This window comes from Astyanax mexicanus, chromosome 14 (genome assembly GCF_023375975.1).
Source record: "Astyanax mexicanus isolate ESR-SI-001 chromosome 14, AstMex3_surface, whole genome shotgun sequence".
Taxonomy (NCBI): domain Eukaryota; kingdom Metazoa; phylum Chordata; class Actinopteri; order Characiformes; family Acestrorhamphidae; genus Astyanax; species Astyanax mexicanus.
In genome coordinates, this window is record NC_064421.1 from 3,881,897 (window position 1) to 3,899,906 (window position 18,010).

At 38.1% G+C, this 18,010-nt stretch overlaps 1 protein-coding gene across 1 annotated transcript in view; it reads left to right on the forward strand.

Annotated features, from left to right (window-relative positions):
• Positions 1 to 277: 277 nt before the first annotated feature.
• Positions 278 to 18,010, forward strand: part of bach2a (BTB and CNC homology 1, basic leucine zipper transcription factor 2a) — a 42,110-nt gene continuing 24,377 nt past the window's right edge. Inside the window, exon 1 of the mRNA XM_049463329.1 lies at positions 278 to 469. The gene's annotated coding sequence lies outside the window, so the exon portion shown is untranslated. The remainder of the gene's footprint in view (positions 470 to 18,010) is intronic.

The window sequence follows — 18,010 nt, forward strand, 5'->3', positions numbered from 1 at the left end:
ATTTGTATAGTCGTTGTGTTTTAACGTTGTTTATTTTTTATTATATAAATTATATAAATATATATATATTTTTTTTTTCATTTTTTAAGTTTTAAAGTCATTGCAGGTTGTGAATAATGTATAGTATTGTATTATTGTATAAAAAAAATAACAGTATATATTTAAAGCCGTATATAAAAGTGTGAATGGCTTTTTTCACGCTGCATGGCAGTGGTGACGTCACCCCCCTGTATCAACACTGGTAGTGGTGTGAAGGCGCTGCTGCTGCTCACACACACACACACACACTCTCCCGCGCGCGTTCAGAGGGAGACACGCGGCCGCTCCTCCAGAACTTCCGAGGATAAAACCTTCATCCAGCCCTGCGGGAGCCCCTGCGCGAGCCCCTGCACGAGCGCGAGGTGGGGGGACCATGTGAAGCCGCTGACTGCCCGCGAGCTCATCCGCGTGGGAAGATCAGAAAGTTTGGGTGAGTGTCTGTCTGCTCGTCTGCTCATCTTCAGGATCTGCTGCAGAACATCCACAACATCTTCACTCTGCTCACTGTCCTCAGCGCGCGCAGGAAGAGCTCATCTAATAACACTTACCACATTTTCACACCTGCTCTAATTATGCAGCGCGCGCGCGCGTGTGTGTGTTGTAGCAGGTAGAAGGTCACATTAGTGGGATCACAGGTCACACACTCCCATGTAGAGTTTAATTATAGACTGATTGCTGTGTATGATAAAGTTTATTATAGTTATTTATTGTGTTAATTGCTTAATAATATATTTATTTCATTGTACAATATTTATCTCCATACCTTTCATTTTATTATTATTATTTTTTTAATATTGTGATATTTATTTATATTTGGGCCTATTATGATCATTTTTTGTGGATGATATGATTGTGATAAATAATGATCTTGTATTTTTAAGACCATTAATCTCCACTGATATAATGATCATTGAATAGAATATCAAAGCAGTCAACAAAATTGGGAATACATTTTAAATTATATTTTGTATAAAATACAGTTTATTGTTATATTGGAGAAAAAACATATGAACAAAGACAATAGACCAATATCACCTTTATCACATATTATTGAGGTCATGTCCATTTGTTGTACAGTAAATATATACTCTAATTAACGTGCATACATTAATAATTTTAATAACTGGTTGATCCTCTTTTGGCAGCAAAAACCTCAACCAATCGTTTCCTGTAGCTGCAGGTCAGACCTGCAGAACGGTCAGGAGGAATTCTGCATCATTCCTCTTCACTAAACTGTTTCAGTTCAGCTATAATATTATGGGATATCTGGTGTGAATCTCCCTCTTGATGTCATGATGCCACAGCATCTCAATTGGGTTCAGGAGGTCAGGACTAACTAAATTTTAGTTTAATCTGTCCACAGTATATTTAACCAGTACTGCTGTGGAACATCCAGGTGCTCTTTTGCAAACTATAAGTGTGCTTTAAATGAGCAGATCACACTCAATAACTAATCAATAATGGTCTCAATCTTATGTTGGAAAACTGCAGAAGTGTGCATTATATAAATTGCTACACTACCGTTCAAAAGTTTGGGGTCACATTGAAACGTCCTTATTTTTGAAGGAAAAGCACTGTACTTTTCAATGAAGATAACTTTAAACTAGTCCTAACTTTAAACAAATACACTCTGTACATTGCTAATGTGGTAAATGACTATTCTAGCTGCAAATGTCTGGTTTTGGTGCAATATCTACATAGGTGTATAAAGGCCCATTTCCAGCAACTATCACTCCAGTGTTCTAATGGTACAATGTGTTTGCTCATTGGCTCAGAAGGCTAATTGATGATTAGAAAACCCTTGTGCAATCATGTTCACACACCTGAAAACAGTCTAGCTCATTACAGAAGCTACAAAACTGACCTTCATTTGAGCAGATTGAGTTTCTGGAGCATCACATTTGTGGGGTCAATTAAACGCTCAAAATGGCCAGAAAAAGAGAACTTTCATCTGAAACTCGACAGTCTATTCTTGTTCTTAGAAATGAAGGCTATTCCATGCGAGAAATTGCTAAGAAATTGAAGATTTCCTACAACGGTGTGTACTACTCCCTTCAGAGGACAGCACAAACAGGCTCTAACCAGAGTAGAAAAAGAAGTGGGAGGCCGCGTTGCACAACTAAGCAAGAAGATAAGTACATTAGAGTCTCTAGTTTGAGAAACAGACGCCTCACAGGTCCCCAACTGGCATCTTCATTAAATAGTACCCGCAAAACACCAGTGTCAACATCTACAGTGAAGAGGCGGCTGCGGGATTTTGGGCTTCAGGGCAGAGTGGCAAAGAAAAAGCCATATCTGAGACTGGTTAATAAAAGAAAAAGATTAAGATGGGCAAAAGAACACAGACATTGGACAGAGGAAGACTGGAAAAAAGTGTTGAGGACGGATGAATCCAAGTTTGAGGTGTTTGGATCACAAAGAAGAACGTTTGTGAGACGCAGAACAAATGAAAAGATGCTGGAAGAATGCCTGACGCCATCTGTTAAGCATGGTGGAGGTAATGTGATGGTCTGGGGTTGCTTTGGTGCTGGTAAGGTGGGAGATTTGTACAGGGTAAAAGGGATTCTGAATAAGGAAGGCTATCACTCCATTTTGCAACGCCATGCCATACCCAGTGGACAGCGCCTGATCGGAGCCAATTTCGTCCTACAACAGGACAATGACCCTAAACACACCTCCAAATTGTGCAAGAACTATTTACAGCAGAAGCAGGCAGCTGGTATTCTATTGGTAATGGAGTGGCCAGCGCAGTCACCAGATCTGAACCCCATTGAGCTGTTGTGGGAGCAGCTTGACCGTATGGTACGCCAGAAGTGCCCATCCAACCAATCCAACTTGTGGGAGCTGCTTCTAGAAGCGTGGGGTGCAATTTCTCCAGCTTACCTCAACAAATTAACAGCTAGAATGCCAAAGGTGTGCAATGCTGTAATTGCTGCAAATGGAGGATTCTTTGATGAAAGCAAAGTTTGATGTAAAAACAATGTTATTTCAAATACAAATCATTATTTCTAACCTTGTCAATGTCTTGACTCTATTTTCTATTCATTTCACAACGTATGGTGGTGAATAAGTGTGACTTTTCATGGAAAACACAAAATTGTTTCAGTGACCCCAAACTTTTGAACGGTAGTGTACCTCTACAAATGAATATAAGTATTGATAAATATTAGGGTTGTCAGGATTCTCTAAATCCTCGATTCGATTTTATTTCCGATTTTAGGGTCACGATTTGATTGGATTGGATTCTTGATTTTCTTTTTTTTTTTTTTTTACAGCAGAGAGGCCTATGCCAGTTTTAGATTAGTCTATGGTCAGTCATTGGTTTGATTCATCAAATTTACAATATATCATTTCAAAAGGTGGGCTTGATATAAGTGATTCAAAGTGATACAAGTGATCTGTAATACACCACATTAGGCACTAATGGTCAAATTTAAATAATTTAATTAAGATATATACGTAATGCCATCTAGTGGCTTTTTTTGGTAGCAGCAGTGTGCACTATTAAAACAGCAATGTGCAACATAACAAAATAAATAATAAAAAACAAATGCAGGAACAGTCATGTACAAAATAATAGAACAATTAGATCCTTAACAAACTGAACTCTATCCTACTATAACAGTTAAACATGAAAAATAAGATTCGGTCCCTGAGAATGAGAAGTTTTTTTCTTTAATAAAGATATATTATTAACTTTATCTGAGAGAAAGATGCTCCTTAAGGTACCAAAACTATTAACATATTTAAGGCTAGACAAAACAACTGTTATTTTTATATTTTAAAGTTTTTCTTTAAGAAGATGAGAATGTCCACATTCTCTGGAGAAAGGGCGGCTCTTTGAGCTGCAGTGTGCTGCGTCATTTGCGTAGCGCGTGCTCGCGTAGCTTAGAGGGAGGGATCGTCGATCTTCTTTTTGACTTCGAGGCTCGAGACCATGACATAATTTCGATCGATTTCGATACAATATCGAAATCGTGACACCCCTAATAAATATTGGGCATCCAGAAACCATTTTTACATATATATCATGATATATTATTTTTATCATATCGCCCAGCTCTGCTTGTATCACTGCATAAATCAAGATGTGGTAATTTTCCCTGATTCATGGCAGTTGGGTGGGGGTGATGAGGCGGGGAGGTGAGGGTGGAGGTGTTTGTGGTTGGTGAGATGTGCACAGGTGGTTTTTATTGTCGGCTGCAGGGGTGTAACGTGCTTCCTGTGCTGGGTGGAAACATTCTCTCAGAGGCTGAAAATAATAATAGTGCTCTACTAGTGCATCTCAAGAAACAGAAAAGTTACTTTATTTCAGTGATTCAAAATGTGATCTATTTTAAGCGTTTATTTATTTTATTGTTGATCATGATTATGGTTTACAGCCAATGAAAATTGGTACTTTTGGTAGTGTGGGCAGTGTGCCAAGTCCTGCTGGAAAATGAAATCTGCATCTCCATAAAAGTTAAAGTCAGCAGAGGGAAGCTGTAAGATATGAAGTGCTGTAAGATATTGTGGGAAAACAAAACTGCACTGACTTTAGACTTAATAATAAAACACATTACATATAAAATTACATAAAATATATAATGCAGTCCCTCTTTAATAACACATACAGCGATGCTTACACAGTACAACAATGGCAATGTGCCAGTGATGGCTTATGTTATGGAAACGAATAGAGTTATGCAGTTTGTTTATCGATCAATACTACTGAACATAAAGATCAATACTGTTATGTCACTACTTGTGTACATGGATGGATACATGCAGATATTCATACATACATACATGCATGCATACATACATTCATACAATTCATACTAAAAAAATACACAAAGAATTCATACAGAGCTGTTTTTGAGAGTCATATTGCATTATTGTTTTCTCTAATAAAATAATGGATGATATTTTAAGTGGTGGCGGCAGCAGGCTCACACTCACAGCCAATAAACGGCAGGTTTAAGTTCATTTTTACGCTCTACAAGCACTATAAACTCTATAAACACATTAGAGCATTTGGCATCCCTTATCATGCTTCGTAACAGTTTATTTTCCAGCTAAAATATATGAGCTGTACAGGGATAGGATAGTAGCTAGCATTAGGTGAGCTAGCCTTAGCCTCACCAAAAGACGGCCTGCCTTTTCATGAGTAAATACAGCTCTGGAAACAATTAAGAGAGCACTTCAGTTTCTGAATCAGTTTCTCTGATTTTGCTATTTTATAGGTTTGAGTAAAATTAGCATTATTTTTTTATTCTATAAAAACAGACAACATTTCTCCCAAATTCCAAATAAAAATATTGTCATTTAGAGCATTTATTTGTAGAAAATGAGAAATGACTGAAATAACAAAAAAAGATGCAGAGCTTTCAGACCTCAAATAATGCAAAGAAAACAAGTTCATATTCATAAAGTTTTAAGAGAAAGCTCTTAATCTGGTTTTTAATCACAGTTTTCATGCATCTTGGCATCATGTTCTCCTCCACCAGTCTTACACACTGCTTTTGGATAACTTTATGATGCTTTACTCCTGGTGCAAAAATTAAAGCAGTTCATTTTGGTTTGATGGCTTGTGATCATCCAGGCCTGTTTATCACACTCAGGTTTATGAGGCTGAATACACCATATGCATAGGAGCGTCTTGCATATGTGAAAACACCTGTTATTATTTTGAGCTTTTGTCAGCATCCATCACTGATCACAGGTGCTGAAACAGAAAGTGTGACAGTGACAATGACGTGCGATGATGAGTTAAAGCTGCTTCTGCTCTCTTTCAGCATTTAACTGTAGCTGAATGTAGAGGTGGGTGATTTAGTCTTCCTTTAATGAACTATAGTTCTGCTAAAATCCTCTTTTTCTTGTTCTTTGTAAAATACAGTAGGTCTCTCTGAGTTGTTTATGATGCTGCACATGATGAAACTCTTCCTCAGCCTATATTGTCTGCAGTAGCTAGTAAAAAAGAAAATAATTAGAAAAACAAGTCGATCAGGAAAAGCATCGTGTCTACATCAACCTGTGAATTAGTATTCATGGCCCCGCCCACCTCGGCTCGGGACCACCCACAGGCACAAAGCTGAAGCAGGGCAGTGGCATCGTCTCATCAGATAGGAGCTAACAGCGCTAGAAACAGCATGCAGTTCATTCCTGTGTTATTTGTGTGAATAACACATCGATCAGTGTTTGTATGCTTTGCCCAGTAATTCAGAGCTAAGGATCAAATGGTTAGAATTTGTCTATGGAGGAACAACACCAGCCAAGTACAGTTGAGATGGGTAGGTGTATGCTTAGAACAGTTCTGTAAAAATCCACCCCAGGGTTTTGTTTCAACTTTCTGGACCTGGACTACCCACCTCTGTGTGTAGGTAACTATAGGTTTACATAGGATCTCCGGTGGATTTGGTGTTTTACAGAGAGTCTAAGACTAGGTCAGTGGCTGAACTGCACTTTGCAGGGCATTATTACACATGTTGTAAAGTAACATATGACATCGCAAAGACTATTTATTAGTGTTATTAGCGTAAAAATGTATTCATTTTAAAACATTTCTAACTGTTGTCCGTCTCGCTGCCTCCTGGTGTTGCAGTGCTGTTAGCCAATCACAGGCGATATGTTTGCATGTATGAATATTCATGAGCAACAGCTGAAATCCTATCGTTGCTCCCCGTCCAATTCTACACCGGACTAAAGCAGCGTTATACCAGATCACTTTTTTTTTTACCACAAAAACCAGCTCACAGGGCATTCATTCATACTAGAGACACAACTAGACATTTTAAAATCAATTTAAAAACGATGGAATGAGACCTTTAAGAAGCCTAGACAAAGTGTTTTAGACAATTTGATAAAAACCTCATAAAATGGTTTGTAGAGTTTGGCTCAGTAATGCACAGAAGCGTGATTTCTCTGCTTGTTAGGGTTGCTGCGCTTGCGCAGATCCCCACATCAAATCTCTTTCTCTACTAACAGCTGATTGGCTCTTTTTGTTGAAGGGCGGTACTTAATCCTTAAACAGATGCTGGGTTTTATGCATTATGAGAACTTAGTATTGTTGTAAAAATACAATCAAATCCATTTATTAAAAGTAATGCACCAAAATTAAACATCAAATTTGAGAGGCATCCCAAGTTTATTGAGTGGTTTATTAAGAGGTTTAGATTTGGGATAAGGGTGTAAATTGCAGGAAAGTGTGTTTTGCAGGAGAAGGATTAGTAAACCCTGGTCAGTGGTTTGTTTTTAAATCTACCTTAATTTTTTAAATCACTCAGAGAAGCTCTTCTGTATGGAGCCCCTAAAGTGACATCATGTAATAAAAAATAATAATAATAATAATGCGTGGCCACACCTTATTAAGGTGTGGGAGTGAGATACTAATAAGTGGGAACAAAATGAAGTCATGGGCACGACTTATTAATGTGTTGGAACGAGTTGATTAAATCTAGACAGAGAACAATAAATGTTGCTTTTCTGTAAATGAATGCTCATGAATAAACTGAATATTACATCAAAGCTCCTTTAATCCAACGATAATCGCATTAATTTCCCATGATGTCACCTTAGGGGCTCCGTACTTCTGGACCTGCTGAACACCCATTTAAAGCTGAATAGTTCAGCGAATAGTTCACTGAATATTTCAGCGTTAATTTAAAGACTGGTTTTACTATAATGATTAAGAATTTTTCTATATGTTCAGCTATGGAAGGCAGAGCTGGTAGAGATAAAGAGCACAGTGTGAGGTGTGGACAGTTCCTCTCACTTATCTTCTACTGAAGAATCTGGATCTCGTATTGGATCTTCTTCTCTCTGGTAGAAAGGAGGCACAGACAGCCGGCAGATTTTCCTCTCTTATCACACTGCAGATCCTGAGATACGTTTAACCTGATCTGATGATCTGCTCACTGATTTCACTTTCAGTCTGTAATGTTTTACATTACTACAGGTGTGTTCTCTGCACAGTAGCTTTTTGCAGGAACTTTTCCCCCTATACTACCTTATACTACACCATCATACTTCTTTATTTCCCATGTACTGCCCTATACTACCCTCATACTACCATATACTACCCTATACTACATCTGTATTTCCCTAATAGTACCCTATATTACCTTCCTACCCTCATACTACTTCTTTACTTCTTATATACTGCCCTATACTACCCATCATACTTTACTTTCCACATACTACCCTAAACTACCCTTTACTATACCATACTACTTCTTTACTTCCCATATACCTTATACTACCCTAAACTACACCACACTACTTCATTTCCCATATACTACCCTATATTACCCTCATACTACCCCATATACTGCCCTATACTACCCTCATAATGCCCCATACTACTTCTGTTTCTCATATACTACCCTATACGTCCCCTTATACTACGCTATACTACCTTCATACAACTTAATTTCCCATATACTACCCTATACTACCTTCCTACTGCCATATTCTACCCTTATACTCCTTTTTGTCTTCCCATATACTCCTCTATACTTCCCTTATACTGCTTCTTTACTTCCCATATACTACCCTATACTTCCCTTATACTGCTTCTTTACTTCCCATATACTACCCTATACTTCCCTTATACTGCTTCTTTACTTCCCATATACTACCCTATACTTCCCTTATACTGCTTCTTTACTTCCCATATACTACCCTATACTTTCCTTATACTGCTTCTTTACTTCCCATATACTACCCTATACTTCCCTTATACTGCTTCTTTACTTCCCATATACTACCCTATACTTCCCTTATACTGCTTCTTTACTTCCCATATACTACCCTATACTACCCTTATACTGCTTCTTTACTTCCCATATACTACCCTATACTTCCCTTATACTGCTTCTTTACTTCCCATATACTACCCTATACTTCCCTTATACTGCTTCTTTACTTCCCATATACTACCCTATACTACCCTTATACTGCTTCTTTACTTCCCATATACTACCCTATACTACCCTTATACTGCTTCTTTACTTCCCATATACTACCCTATACTTCCCTTATACTGCTTCTTAGCTTCCCATATTTCACCCTATACTACCCCATACTATTTCTTTGTCCCATATGCTACCCTATACTACCCTCTTACTACTTCTTTACTTTCCATATACTACCCCATACTTCCCTCATTCTACCCTATACTATCCCCATACTACCCTATATACTACACCATATTACTTTCCCATATATTACCCTATAGTACCCCAAACTACTACTTTACTTTCCATATGCTTCCGTATACTACAACATACTACTTCTTTACTTCCCATTTACTACCTTATACTATCCTCAAACTACCCTATACTACCCCATATACTATCCTATACTATACTACACTACTACTTTACCTCCCAAAATGCATTTCTTTGGAAAATGAACATGTTAGCACGCTGTCTCTGGCACTGAGGAGGAAAGACCTCATTTGGAAGATGGTAACTCATTTTCTGGGTCCAACACACCAGTTAGTTTTATCTCATTAGCTCCTCTGTAGAATATAAACTCTAATGGTGAGTTTTTTAGACTGTCCACACCTGAGCAGCAGCTCCAGGCAGGTTGGGAGGGGGAGTTATTCAGCCTGAACGTACATGTTCTTGTACCCTAGCTGTCACTTATTAACAGCCTGGACCCTGTGAACCCAGGCTGGACTGATTCACTTCCTCCCAGGCAGTCAGAAAGCTGTCAGACGGAGAGAAACACCCTGTAGATCAGGAGGAAACATGGCAGGATAGATGAAAACAGCAACAAACACAGCTTATAGGATTATGAAGATATCACCTCCAGGTTGTTTGGCAGAGGGTCATCTAAGATGTCTCTCAGCTCGGAGAGGAATTCCTTTGATCTTGTTATTGTAGCTCAGTTTAAAGCATACTACTATTTTATAACATCATAATTCATTCAAGTGATGGCATTGCACCTTATAAATCATCCTAAGTACACTGATTGCCAAAAATAATATAAAAAAATGAGTAGTTGGAATAGAATAAATCTAAAGCGTCTATCCTGGATATAAAATGAGATTAAGACGGTTGGGTATGGTGGAGGTTTTACATGTTTCGTATGGATCATTTACAGACAGATGTTGCTACAGCATGTACTAATTCTCTTAATTAATTATGGGTGTGGTTAATTTTGGGTGTAACTTGAAATAAACCAATCAGCGTGCCAGTAGTTATTCCCTTTAAGAGCCAGGTGAGCTCTGACTTTGGCGTGTTCATATCTTTTGTGCGTCTTAGCACAGGATACGCACCTGTGACTCATTTAAGGAAACAGCGATGTTATTTTATTCTTTATTCTGTTTATTGTTGATGTAAAAGCTGGATTTGCGCTCTGCAGCCTGTTTAATTGTGTGTGTAACGAGTGGGGGTATACACACGCTGAGGGCATGCAATGAGCACAGCGCTCCTGCATGGCTGAGATAGAATTTGACACCTGACTGTTGTCAGGGTTTTAATCAGTCAGTGGCCAGTGTTTTCAGCTGCCAAGGTACAAACACGGCAGAAATTCCAGATCAGTATTATTGTAGACAGTACTTTGTACTGTAGATGTTCAGAAGGTTCAACCAGAATTTAATGATTCTGGTTAACGGGCCATACACCACGTCACCCAGTTTGGAAGAAATGCCTCTGTGTTTGTGCAATATGACGACATTTTTTTACATTGTGATTAATTTTTCTTATCGTATTGACACTGACCAATAAAAATAAGTATTTCCATTTATGGCGTACTACTGTGGCATAATTTGATCTGGCAAAAACTGTCCTTTATGAATGGGCCTATAGGAATTATCCAAAATAACCAGAAATAAAATATTTTTACACTGACATCCATGAAACATTAACGTTTTTATCTCTCTTCTGAAAAGTTGCTGTTTTTTTTTCCGATGCGTATTTTTATTGGACAGTTGGGGTGAGCAATATGACCCTAAAATAATATCACGATATTTAATGGTACTTTCGCAATAACAGTACTCTCGGAGATATGACAAAATACCCAACAATAAGCAAGAAAACAAAAATAAAATATATTATTGCATTCGATGTGATATGACACACCCTAACTGAGATATTAAAAAGTACAAGAATTTAATCAGATTTGTAACAGAAGTCAATGATCCAGAATCCAGTCATGATACTAATAATAATGCAATCCTCCAAATATCTCCATATATTCAGGATTAAAGTAAAATAAATGATACTGGACAGATATAATCTAAAGTCTCTAGTAGATACATAATGAGAAATAATGAGAACTGCATGAATTTTTCTTTTGCTCAAAACTGTAACCCTGAGGTGATAATTAGAGGGGGTGATATGGCACCATAATTAAGGGTATATATAATATTGGTCACCATATTCAAAAATGTTGGCACACCCCTATCTTGAAACTTAAGTGGAGCTCAGTTTTGCACACTTCACTAAGCGATATTAAGGAAGTGATATTACACACCAACCCCACAAAAAAAACGGTGTGAAACCTCCAGACATCATTGGACAAATTCCAGGGGAAAATGCGCCGTGATACTGAGATCTCCCCAGACGTTCAGCTCGCTGCTCCTGCAGATATCATCTGTTGCCTGCAGACTCCACCTTGACTGACACAGAGAGGAAGTGTGGTTGACTCTTCTCCGGTTTTGAAGTAGGTCATCAGCTGAGCTGGTAAAACATGACACACTACCATCTCAGCAGCCCAACCTCAGAAAACCAGGCAGCAAAGTGAGTGCACAGTGAGCACTAAAACAACATGGAAAAATATAATATTTACGTATAAATTTATGTAAATTTGTTTGTCAGGTAGAAAATTTTTCACATGCTAAAATGTGTGTACATCTGAGAAAATGATTGGCTTTTATCTCAAAGCTTGTATCTCAGCAATTACAAAATATAAAAGCCCTGACCCATTTCTGAATTTTTACAGTATTTATTACACTATAAGTTGCACTTAAAATCCTTCAATTTTCCCAAAAATCATCAGTACGCCTTTATAATCCTGTGCGTTTTATGAATGAATTCTACCTGTCAGGTTGTAAAGGGCTGGAGAAGCATTAGCATTACCCACTAAGCGTTCTAAGCGCTAGCTCCTTAGCTGTTTAAAGCTGAGTATTATCAGTCTGTAGACTGCTGCTAACCCTGGCTAGCACTGCTGGAGCAGCATTAGCATTAGCTGCTAACCGCACTAAGCACAAGTAAGCTCTTTCGACGTTCAAAGGAGAGTATTATCGGACTATCGGACCGCTAATGCTAATGCTAATGCTCCAGCCTTAGTGCTGGAAAAAATCGGAAATCTAAACTTACTGTAAGAAAACGAAAGCACTTTACTCACCCAAATAAACAGTTTTCAGGAGAGAAATCTGTGTAGATTAACATCCAGCACTCGTTTGACTTTTTTAAGAATTACAGTTTTGTTTACTCAGCTTAGCTTTACTTAACGTTGTTACCCCCCATCACCACCCAGTGGCGAGACCTGCTGAATTTGTTGCGGAAAACAGATGTTTATTGATAGTGTGACTTATAATATGGTGCACCTTATATTGGTATATGTATATAGATTTTTTTTGATAAGTTATTGATATATGGTGACCAAAATGGATATTTCTATTGAAATATTGGTGCCCTAAACTCTCTAAGACTCGCCCCTCAATCTGATTTTTACTAAATTTTTTACATGGTGGTGCTATAATTAAATGAATAGGGTTAATCCTGCTGTGAGGAATATTGGTAGTTAAACTGAAACTGGTATTTGATTATTTAGGAGTATTTTGTCTTCTTCAGAAACACATATGCTATAAAGTATAATAGATAATCGTCTTGTGATATATCGAGTATCACAGAATCACAGTTGTGTAATATCATCATTACCGTGGGCAACGTAATATGATAATATTGTATTGTGAGATGCCACACAAAAGAAAATGAGAATATCATTGAAAAGTTACTTCATTTCAGTAATTCAGTTCAAAATGTGAAACTCATATATTATATAATTATACACTGCCTGGCCAAAATAAAAGTCTCCACCTGGATGTAAGTAAGTAAATGATGTGGGGTTGGTTGATGCTGCAGTTGGTCTGCAGGTTTAGGTTCAGCAACAGTATGTGCTGCTGAAAGAATGAGGTCAGCTGACTACCTGAATATACTGAATATAGCATGAGATCATCATTTTCACACATGGATTGAGAGAGAGTTCACCACAGAGTCCAGATCTTAACCTCATTGAGAATCTTTGGGATGTGCTGGATGGAGAAGAGCTGCTTTGTGCAGCGGTCAGACTCTACCATCATCAATGCTGCTGCAAGATCTTGATGAAAAATGTATAAATTAATGCAACACTGGATTTAAATATAAATCTTGTGACATTGCAGAAGCTTATTAAAACAATGCCACAGTGAATGCAGTGTGCTGCAATCAAAGCTAAAGGCGGTCCAACCTAATATTTTGGTCAGGCAGTGTATAAACAGCTATACATTCAGCATGCACTTTAGTCTAGTTCAAACAGCACCCAGCTGTAGACCCCCGGCAGCCCCCGGCTGGGTCTGGGGGTATTCCTGAGGCCTGAGGCTGGGGTGAGGTGGGCATTGCTGCCCGCATGCCAGGGTATTTTGGGCGTCTGACTGCAGGAGCAGCAGCTGAATGAGATCCCAGAGAGCATAGTGACTCAGAACAGAGTTTCACAAGGTCACCCGCAGCCATGTGACACAAACACAGCGTAGGCTATTTAAACCCCCCGCAGTAATGTGCTGACTGCAGATACACACATTCCTCACCTTACTATCAGCAGTACTGACTGTTCAGAGCTCCTGCTCACAACTTCAGAACAGTTTCAGAAATATACAGCATTTAAAAGCCTTGTCACAATAAAATATACACATTTTGACAATATATTATCTCTTATATATTTGCGATAAACACTTTTTTTTTAATTGCTGTCATTTGAGACATTCATTCAATACCACTGTTTTATTAACACCACTGTATAATAGCATACAAATACATGTACACCCTTTAAAATTACATTAAAAATGTATTTAAAGTGACAGTTTGTAAGTTTCAAGGATTTAGGGGAATTATAGACCTCTCCTAGGAGTATTTTATCTTCTTCACGAACACATTTGCTTTTTTTACTGTTTTTACCAAAAGAAAAAATCACACTGTTCTCGTTTCCCATTATATATCTACATATACTAGAAACATATTATATCTGTCCATTTATTATCATTTATTTTATTTTAATCCTGGATATATGGAGATATTTGGAGGAATGCATTATTATTAGTATTATGACATTCTGCATTATTGGCTTCTGTTACAAATCTGATAAATAAATAAATTTTTAATATCTCAGTTAGGGGTGTGCCATATTATATCGTACGCAATAATAAAATCACATTTTCATTTTGTTGCAGTAGTGTATTTTTATTTTTTTTATTAATTTAGTGTTTTGTCATATCGCCAAAAATATTATCGCGAAAATAGCATTAAAAATATCATGATCTTATTTTATGGCCATATCGCTATTATGTTGTGATATATCGAGTATCGCAAAATCACAGTATCATGATAATATCGTATTGTGAAATGCCCTGTGATCAGTCACGTTACTTTGAAAAAGTAATTAGTTATAGTTACTAGTTACTTCTCCAAAAAGTAACTGAGTTACTCCACTACAAAAGTAACTAGTTATCAGTAAATGTAACTATTGCGTTACTTTTGCATACCTGTCAAGTTTTGAATGAAAAAATTCCCCACACTGACCCTCCTCTGCGCTCCGCAAAACCAGCAAGCTGATTGGCTGTTTCTCCTGAAAGGCGGAACTTTCTCCTTGAACTGGCACCATGATTGGCGTTAAGAGATTGAATAATCTCTCATCAATACGGTCATAAATACTAATACGGGCGGATTGTCACATCCTCGCTATGTTTCCCTGTCTTTTTCCCCGTTTCCTAGTGTGTTTCTCCTGTAATTTTCCATCACATGTCTGTAATTTGTAGCTCCGCCCTTTCCCCAGGTGTTCATTGTTTCATGTTAGTATAAATAGTACCTGTTAGTCTATGTTTGCTGTCGGTCTTTGTACCTTCCTCTGTCGTTTGTCTTGCCACGTTTATAGTTGTTTATTTTCACGTCCCACAGTTCTTTGTTTATTAGTTATTCTCTGCTTATTTCTCTTGTTTGTTTCCCCAGCCCTGTTTAGTTAATATCTGTCTAGATTTAGTTCTTGGTTTGTTTCCCTGTTTGTTTATGTTTTCATATTTTCTCGTTTATTCCTTGTTTTTGTTTGTTTGTTATTTAATAAATCTTGTCTTACCCGCTTTTACGTCCGCCTCCCGTCTGCTCCCTTTCGTTACACGGATGGCAAAAAAGAGGGGTAAACAACGGTAGTTTTCGGGCTAAAATGGGAGACTTGACAGGCATGCTTTTGTAAAAAAAAAAAAAAGTTAATTGAACGGCTAAAGTAAGGTGCAGTAACGGGGTGTCGGAAATGGTAACGGCGTTATAGTTACAATCAGAGTAATTAGTTAGATTACTCCTAACTGAAAAAAGTAACAGCGTTACTCCCATCACCCCTGTTTAAGACAACTCAATACACACTGCCGTGAGTGTAAATGATGGTGTAAACACTGTATAACACACACACCAAACCGATACCTGATTAGGAAGCAGAATCGGTAAGAGCTCAGGGGAAGATGAGGTGTGTGTGTGTGTGTGTGTGTTTATGTGTGTGTGTGTGTGTGTGTGTGTGTGTGTGTGTGTTTGTGTGTGTGTGTGTGTGTTTGTGTGTGTGTGTATGTGTGTGTGTATGTGTGTGTATGTGTGTGTGTGTGTGTGTGTGTGTGTGTGTGTGTGTGTGTGTGTGTGTGTGTGTGTGTGTGTGTGTGTGTGTGTGTGTGTGTAAAAGGGCCAGACTATCACATTTCATTAAAATGCGAGTCTCAGCATTACTATCAGAATAACTACACGTCTGGCGCTCCGCCAGCTGGAGGGGTCACTCTGTGTCATTGTGTGTGTTATGAATTTTTAGCATATAATATAATATAAGCATATAATGTAGAGCAACTCATTAAATGAGTTCTACACACAGTACTGCTTAACTTGTATCTGTAGATGTTTTCCCATGGGGTTTGGAATCTCAAAATATTGTATAATAATGTGTTATCAACAAGTACAACGCTAACAATGCTAACCTGGGACAATGCTAACAAAGCTAATGTGGAACAAAACTGTTTCGACACCTTAAATTCAGTACATTAATTAATTAAAAGTCATTCAAACTGCGAAGAAAAACGTGGAATTATTTAGTGAACAAAAAAGTGTTAAACCAGACTGTTTTATATTTTACATTCTCCGAAGTAGCTCCTCTTGCTTAGATTAGACAGTTTTGCACATCTCTGCTGGATTTTCTCAGTCAGCTTTATGAGGTTTAATTCAGGCTTTCAGTTAACAGCTGTGCTGAACTCATCAAGAGTTAATTACTTGAATTTTTGTCTCTTAATAAAGTGTTTGAGAGCATCAGTTAAAGTAAAGTAGTGAAGAGGTAGAGTCACAGGTATACAGTGAATAGTGAATATTTGAGTAATGTTCGAATCCAGATTATGTAAAGAAAAAATAATTCAAATTGACTGACCTTCATTTTTTCTTAACGAAGAATTTCAACAACTTTGTTAAGTATCCTTAAGTGTAGCCACCACAAAGACTATCAAAAACGTTGAAAAATGATGAAACTGGCACTCATCGGGACAGCTCCAGGAAAGGAAGAGCGAGAGTTTCCTCTGTTGTACAGGATATTAAGGATATAAGTATTTTGGTTTGTTTAACACAGTTTTTAAGTTACTACATGATTCCTTACGTGTTCCGTCATAGTCTGAATCACTTCACTATTCATTTATAATGTAGGAAAATAAATAAAATAAAAATACTGATGGATGAAATCTGATGACCTTCAGGATGAACGAAAGTTACTAAAAACAGCACAGCTTCCAGCGCCGGGCTCAGGTATTTCTGACCTTTCTGTTTTTCGTCACTCTATTTTCTGAGCTGTCATCCACTCCACTCCTGTTTCAGCTGAGGAAACTGACATCACTTCCTGCCTGGGGGAAGCTGCTCTGTGTCTCACCTGGGAGAGACCCGGCAGCGCTGGGATTTAGCGGGTCATGGTGAAGCAGAAAGCGGAGGTGGAGAATCCGCAGGGGGATTCCGGCGTGTGATATGTTTGGATTCTGATCTGGTTTGTACCTGTTCACTGGTGTCAATTTGGTGATAAAAGTAAGAGAGTTCAACCTGAGGTCTCTGAAAGCCGCTTTCTGACTAGCACAGATGTTTGGCAGCTGGTAGAAGCTGGAGAACATGTTCAGCAGATGTTGTTTAACCTCTGTCTGAATGGATTTAGTCAGAAGATCAGACAGGGTGCCACTGTCTTTGTTCACACTGTAGATAAAAGTAGCCTAAATCAGGTGCATATTAAGTTACTTTATTTCAGTAAATCAGTTCAAAATGTGAATCTCATATATTATATAGATGTATTACACACAGAGTGATCTATTTTAAGCTTTTGTTTCAAAAATCAGTGTCTCAGAAAGTTAGAATATTATTGGTTAGAAGACCAATTGGTACTTTTGGCAGGGTGGGCAGTGTGCCAAGTCCTGCTGGAAAATGAAATCTGTATCTCCACTTCACAAACCTTTTGTTCTGGACTCCGATCTCTGGCTCTCCCGATTCTGTGTGTGGTCTTGGATTCCCTTAAACTGGACTCTCATGGTGTAGACTCCCCTGCAGGTGTGGTGTGTGCGTGCTATCCGCTCCCTGTGCTGTGTGTGGGGTTACGTGTATGGTTTATTAGATCTTTTTTTTTTTAGAATTTAAAGGCTGTTTTTTTTACACAAGCCTTTTATTCTGGACTCTGGTGCGCTGTTTTTACACAAGTTAGAATACTGTAGGTCTATGTTTGGGCAGTGTGCCAAGTCCTG